We start from the raw sequence: 6,000 nt of genomic DNA, 5'->3' as shown, positions 1-6,000 counted from the left end.
CTTCACTGCGACTACAGTACAGTGGGAGACGAGGAAAGACCGGTGTGTTTACTGTGTCTAAAAATGTTGGCAGGACAGCATGAAGCCAAATAAATGAAGGCATCACTTAAAGACATTACACCCCAGTCACGCTGATCAGCCGCTTGAGTTTTTTCGGCAAAACGTGCCGAATATTGGCAACAATCATCCTGCTTTGGTCTATATTTCTTTCTTTTTTTGTTTTCTTTAATATTAATAAGGATACAATGTTATGCAGAGGTGTACTTATAACAATTTCATAGACAAATGATACTAATTATAGTCACGGCGGGGTGGTGGAGACTGGGAGAGCAGATGAGTCCATTTGCCACCTCATGCATTTACAGGAAACAAAGGCGCCCTGAGGTTCAAAGGAGACCTGTGTCAAACAACTGAGGGGGGGGGGGGGGGGGGGGGGGGGGTGCATTCTCAGCCATTCAACGTCTTGCACCAGCCGGAACACATGCTGTGAAGGCACCAAACACATGCGGTGCATGCAGCGCTCACATGCTGTGAAGACATCCTGTGTCCGTGCCTCGGAGGCGGGCCTTCGACTATATAAGATCAGAACTGTGTACGCTTAGTAGAGATCTCTCTGCATGCATCCGCGCAAGTATCCTGACTGAATAAACCATCTCCTATGCAGTAACTTAGATTCATTGTTTACTTCTCCAAACGGTTAAAATTCCGTTACAGGAAACTACATGGTGTATGCTAGCTCTGGGCGCACGAGGTGTTTTGAGTGTGTGGATGTGGGACACAAGCGTGTCGCTTGCCCTCACACACCCGCTAATGAGGGCGCTCACATCGGCGCCATGTCGAGCCACGTCGCCCCGCAGAGTGGCGGTGGTGACGAGGTGGCGGCCGATGCAGGAGGGGGCACTAGCGGACAGGTAGGGGGGCAAAGAGGAGCTGGTGAATGTTTAGCTGCATTCAGGGCAGGAAGAGAAGGAGCAGTAGAGGAGGTGCAGATAGGGATGAGTGTTGAGACAGCAGCAGCAGAGGAGGTGCAGATGGGAGTGAATGTGCAGGCAGGAGCAGTAGAGGAGGTGCAGACAGGAGTAACAGAGGAGGTGCAGATGGGAGTGAATGTACAGACAGGAGGAGCAGACAGGAGCGGAGGGGGTCAGTGATGACCAAGGTCAGGCTGCTGGTGTGCAGCTCACTGATCAGCCAGTTGAGATGCAGAGTGTTGATGAGTGAGGGGAGGAGGTGATGGAGTCTGACTCTGACTCCGACTGTGGGTCTGTAGCAGACTCTTAGTCCCTTAGTGGGGACCTGTACACCCTGGAAGACGTCACCAACTTCCTGGATGAAACCTTTGGCCAGTCTGTGAAGGTGGCTGATTATTTCCCAGACCCAGAAAAGTTTTTGAAGAGTGCGCTGACGTTACAGAAGGCTGTAGGAGTCGACCTCCTCGACGAAAGGAAACGGTACCGTCTAAAGAAACACATGACGGCGATGAGAAAGATGCTGAGACAGAAAAGACGAAAAAAGGTTAAAACATGCTAAGAGCTCCCAATTAGCTGACCAGAGTGTGATGAGGAGACACACTGTGGACTTCTACGGCGCCCTCTACAGGGCGGAGGACTGCACCAGGGAGGATGAGCTACAGCAGGGACTTCCTCGGCTGAGCCAGAGGGACCAGCCTACCCTGGACGCTAACGTCTCCTTGGAGGAACTTACTGCTGCGGTGGGACCGATGGCTTCTGGTCCACCTCCAGGACTGGATGGATTGCCCAGAGACTTTAAGAGACTATAAATATTTCTACAGAGCCACAGAGGTGGTTTCTGGGGTTGGGGGAGGGTTTTTCTTTCAGGCTGTCACCTCGGGGATGGCTAAGCTATCCATATGGAAGACCGTGGATTTTTTATTTAATTTATATGAACTAACAGAACAAATTAGTCGATTTGAAGACATCTGGGGAGTGAGAGACGTCCGGTATTTAGTTAGGAAAATTGTTTGATTTTGAATAGTTGAAGATCTCCATTGTCTCCCTCTGAAACATGTAAATGTAATTGTGAATAATACATGTGAATCTCTCCCCCTACCTCTCCCTCTATCTCTCTCTCTGCCCCTCCCTCCCTCTCCCTCCTTATCCCATATCTTTGGTAATTAATGATCAGTTCTCTCCTGAATACAGTGGAAAGTGAGCAGCATGTCCCAAACTCCTGGTCCAGCTGGAGGATTTGAACTGTGACTAACTAATAACTTGTCTGTCTGTCTGTCTGTCTGTCCGTCCGTCCGTCCGTCCGTCCGTCCGTGGGTACTTTCATGTGCAACCAGTGAAATTGTGCTTAAACTAAAGACAGGTGTCCTTTCCACTTAATTTCTGTTATTGCTCTAGTAATAATTGTGTTTTCACAGGAAAGTATGAAGAAATAAAATAGTAATAATTGCCACACTCTGCTCCAGCCCATGGACTCAGTACTTTTCCACTGCCCTGCTCACACCACACCCTCTGATCATCACACCTGCTCTCAGTCACTGATCACACACCTGCTCTCAGTCACTGATCACACACCTGCCCTCACTCATCAATCAGCTCACCTACCAGCATATATTCTCCAGCCTCACACTCACTCAGTGCAAGATTGTTCTCTGCTATGCACGATTTTCCAGCATTTACCAGCCTGTCTTCCCGGACTCGACCCCGCCTGTTCTGCCTGACCCCTGGTAAATTAACTCTGTCTTCTGTTTTGACCACGAGCTCAGCCAGTCTCCCTCTGGACTGTTTGCCTGATTCTGCCTGCCTCCTGGTTATTGACTTTTTGTCTGCCTCGACCAAGTCCACTGCTCCGCCCTCGAGCTGTTCTTTGTTTGCTAGATTGCAGTTAATAAACCTGTTAACTGATCATCAGTTCATTGCCTGTTTTGTACTGCACTTGGGTCCATACCATACCTGTCACAATAATTGTAATTTGAGATAAATTTATGTAGATGTTAGCTAAGATTTTCTGCAGCAGTTCAGGGAGGAGAGAATAAAATGCAGGAATATAAATCTAGGCAAATATCCCATATTAATATGAGTGATAAAGTCAGATAAAGAGCTCTAAACTAGTCACAGACCTGTGTGTCCTCTGTGGTTGAAGGATAAAGCTTCCTGTATGACAGGATATGAAAGTAATGTCTTGCACAGGAAAAAGACTAAAGAGCAGAGCTGAAAGCAAATGAGAAATGAGGAAATGGCTGAACACACGAAGGACAATAGAAGGGAGAGAAGTGCCAGATTAAATGAACCAAAGAAAATCAAAAAAGTGGTAAGAGCGCTGCTTCTCTGTATTCCCTCAGATTTATGCGATCAAGAGGTGAGGGAGGTGAACTGCTCTAAAATGGCTTCATCTCCAGGTCAATGGGAAAGTAATAACCAGCACAAGTTCTCAGTGTGAAGCCTCTGCAGAGGAGTGAAGCAGCGCTTGGAGATGATGGGAAAAGCGGATAAGTGATCTACAGTAGAAGTGTCAGCTCCTCACTGACGCAATACAGCATACCTGCGGTTCCACAGCACAACACAGAGGTGGAACACAATCATGCTGCACCACCTGGGACAATCAGTTCCATCATAAACTGCTACAACAGTCCACCCATCATCTGAAATGTTTCCTCCTGGTCTTCACACCACGATGAAGGCTCCATGTTTGTGTGCCGCGACAGGAGCAGGGTCATATCTCACATGAATAAGCTGCTATAGTTTGTCTCTTATGAGAAGATGAAACCACCAATGTGTGAAATACACAGAGCAGAGAGCCTCAGAATAGAAGCTTCATGGAATTGTCCGGCCTGTCTGTCACAAAGTCTCACACTGCTGTATGAGACACGAGTATCATGTTACTCTTGTTTTAATTCATTCAAAACAAATACTAAATGTAATGTAGTTACATTAAAAAGCCCATTTGGTGTACAGTATATTGCTCCTTTATAAAGGTTACATTTATCAGATCATTTGTATAAAAAAATTGCCTATGATTTGAGTTTTTATATAGTATCTCAGGGAAATATCTCACACAGTCAAATATTGAAAAGGAACAAAGTTAAATGAACCTTTTAACTAGTCAGTTTATGTTTCCTATGTCATAACTAAGTTTAACCTATAGTAACAGACACGTTATGACATTCAGCCAAATACAGTTAAAGTGTAGCTTAGATCAACTCTACCAACGTCTAAGTTCTCACCAGATTTATTTGCTTTATAAACCTTTCTGATCATATTGCGACAAAAGTGTTGTGAAAGTATATTAATGTTACAAAGTTTTATTGTGCAAAATATAAACATTTACAGAATAGATAGCCTCATGTATTATATGAGTTTTATTTATTGATGTGAAATGAGCATGCAATATTACCGGATTCTGAGCTGGGCCTTTAGTGCATTATTAAAGTACATTGAACTATGTAGTAAAGCTATATCTTCATTCTTTGTGCTTTTATTTAGTTTACACCTGTACCATCTTTTTATTTTAAAAATATTGTTACCACTGTCGGTGTGCAATTATGCAAAAACGATGTCCACTCCGTAGCATTTTCTGGTCCCCTCCCCAATCTGGCCAGCGATTAAATGTTTAGTTGCATGTCGTCGCTTCGTTGCTGGCTAGATCCATGTATCCCTTCTTCCCTTAGTGGTTAAGACTTCATGAGCTCCTTCACTGATCAGACATGTGTTCTAACTATCAGAGAAAAAGCTAATCAGGCAATTCCAACAGTCACTGGACCATCACCAGATGTGCTGACTGTGGGAACATACAGGGTCTCCAACGAGCCCTTAAACTCCTTCACTCCTATATATTTTTCTGAGGCGTCTTCGCTAATTCATAAATCCAAGTCCACCACGTCTCTCTTAGATCCCATCCCAACACACTTGTTGAAGGATGTTTTACCAATGATAGCTTAATACAGCATCACTGGATCCTGATGTGTTAGCAAATTATTGGCCTATATCCATCCTTCCTTTTATCTCTAAAATTATTGAGAAGGTGGTAGTGACTCAGTTCCTGGAGGACTTACAGAGAAACAGCCTGTTTGAGATGTTTCAGTCAGGCTTTAGCGCTCACCACAGCATAGAAACAGCACTTATTGTCACTGCCTGTTCTTCTGCTCTCATGCTGAGGTGGAAAATTCCACTCGCTCTGCCATGCCTCTCCTCCTCACCCATCTGATCAGCCTTCATCATTTTCACCTGTTGCTCCCTCTTAGGCCTATTTAAGCCACTGCTGTACATTCATTTCTTGCCAGATTGTTATCACTCCATGCCTGACTCTCCAACACTTTGTTTGATTGGATTTACTGGTTTTGACCCTGTCTGCCTTGGACTTCTCTGTTAATGCCCCGGTAAACCTGACAACCTTCTGTGCCTGTTCAAGAGTATTTGCCTTGTCTTTGTTTGGACTTTGCCCTCTTGTGGTGTTTTTTGCATGCCACAGAGGGTTGTGATTCCTTACCCGCATGCTTTTAATAGAGCTGTTTATTAAAACTGTCAGGAACTGCTGTGTTGTTTCACCACACCCCTGTCATTTATTAAAGTCACTAATGACCTTCAGCTAATTATAGCTTCAGATCATGGACTGGCTTCTATGCTGGTTCTGCTGGAACTCAGTGCTGCTTCTGATACAGTTGATCACAGCATCCTGTTACATATGATTGGGATTAAAGAGACAGCACTAGACTGGTTCAGATCACATTTATTAGATGGATACCAGTTTGCTCATGTCCATGGTGTTCCCTCTTCATACAGTAGAGTTAGCCATGAAGTTCCACAAGGTTCTGTACTTGGACCAATCCTTTTCACCTTATACATGTTCCCCTTAGGAAACATTCAACAGCATGGAATAAATTGTCATCGTTACACTGATGACACTGAGCTATATTTATCCATGAACCCGGAGGAGACAGAGCAGTTAGTGAAGCTTCAAACCTGTCTTAAACACAAAGTTTTGGATGTCCAAATTTCCTTCTCGTATCACTCTAGATGGTATCTCCTTAGCCTC

At 44.7% G+C, this 6,000-nt stretch overlaps 1 long non-coding RNA gene across 1 annotated transcript; it reads left to right on the top strand.

The window, feature by feature from the left end:
* The first annotated feature begins 2,527 nt into the window (after nucleotides 1-2,527).
* Nucleotides 2,528-4,402, top strand: LOC115251470 (uncharacterized). The gene is made up of 3 exons (XR_003890024.1): nucleotides 2,528-2,695; nucleotides 3,159-3,279; nucleotides 3,368-4,402. It is a non-coding gene; the product is annotated as an uncharacterized lncRNA (long non-coding RNA).
* Nucleotides 4,403-6,000: the final 1,598 nt, after the last annotated feature.

Source organism: Takifugu rubripes, chromosome 11 (genome assembly GCF_901000725.2).
Source record: "Takifugu rubripes chromosome 11, fTakRub1.2, whole genome shotgun sequence".
In the NCBI taxonomy this organism is placed as follows: Eukaryota; Metazoa; Chordata; class Actinopteri; order Tetraodontiformes; family Tetraodontidae; genus Takifugu; species Takifugu rubripes.
The sequence above is the reverse complement of the archived record's forward strand: the minus strand, read 5'-3'. Positions and strand labels throughout refer to the sequence as shown.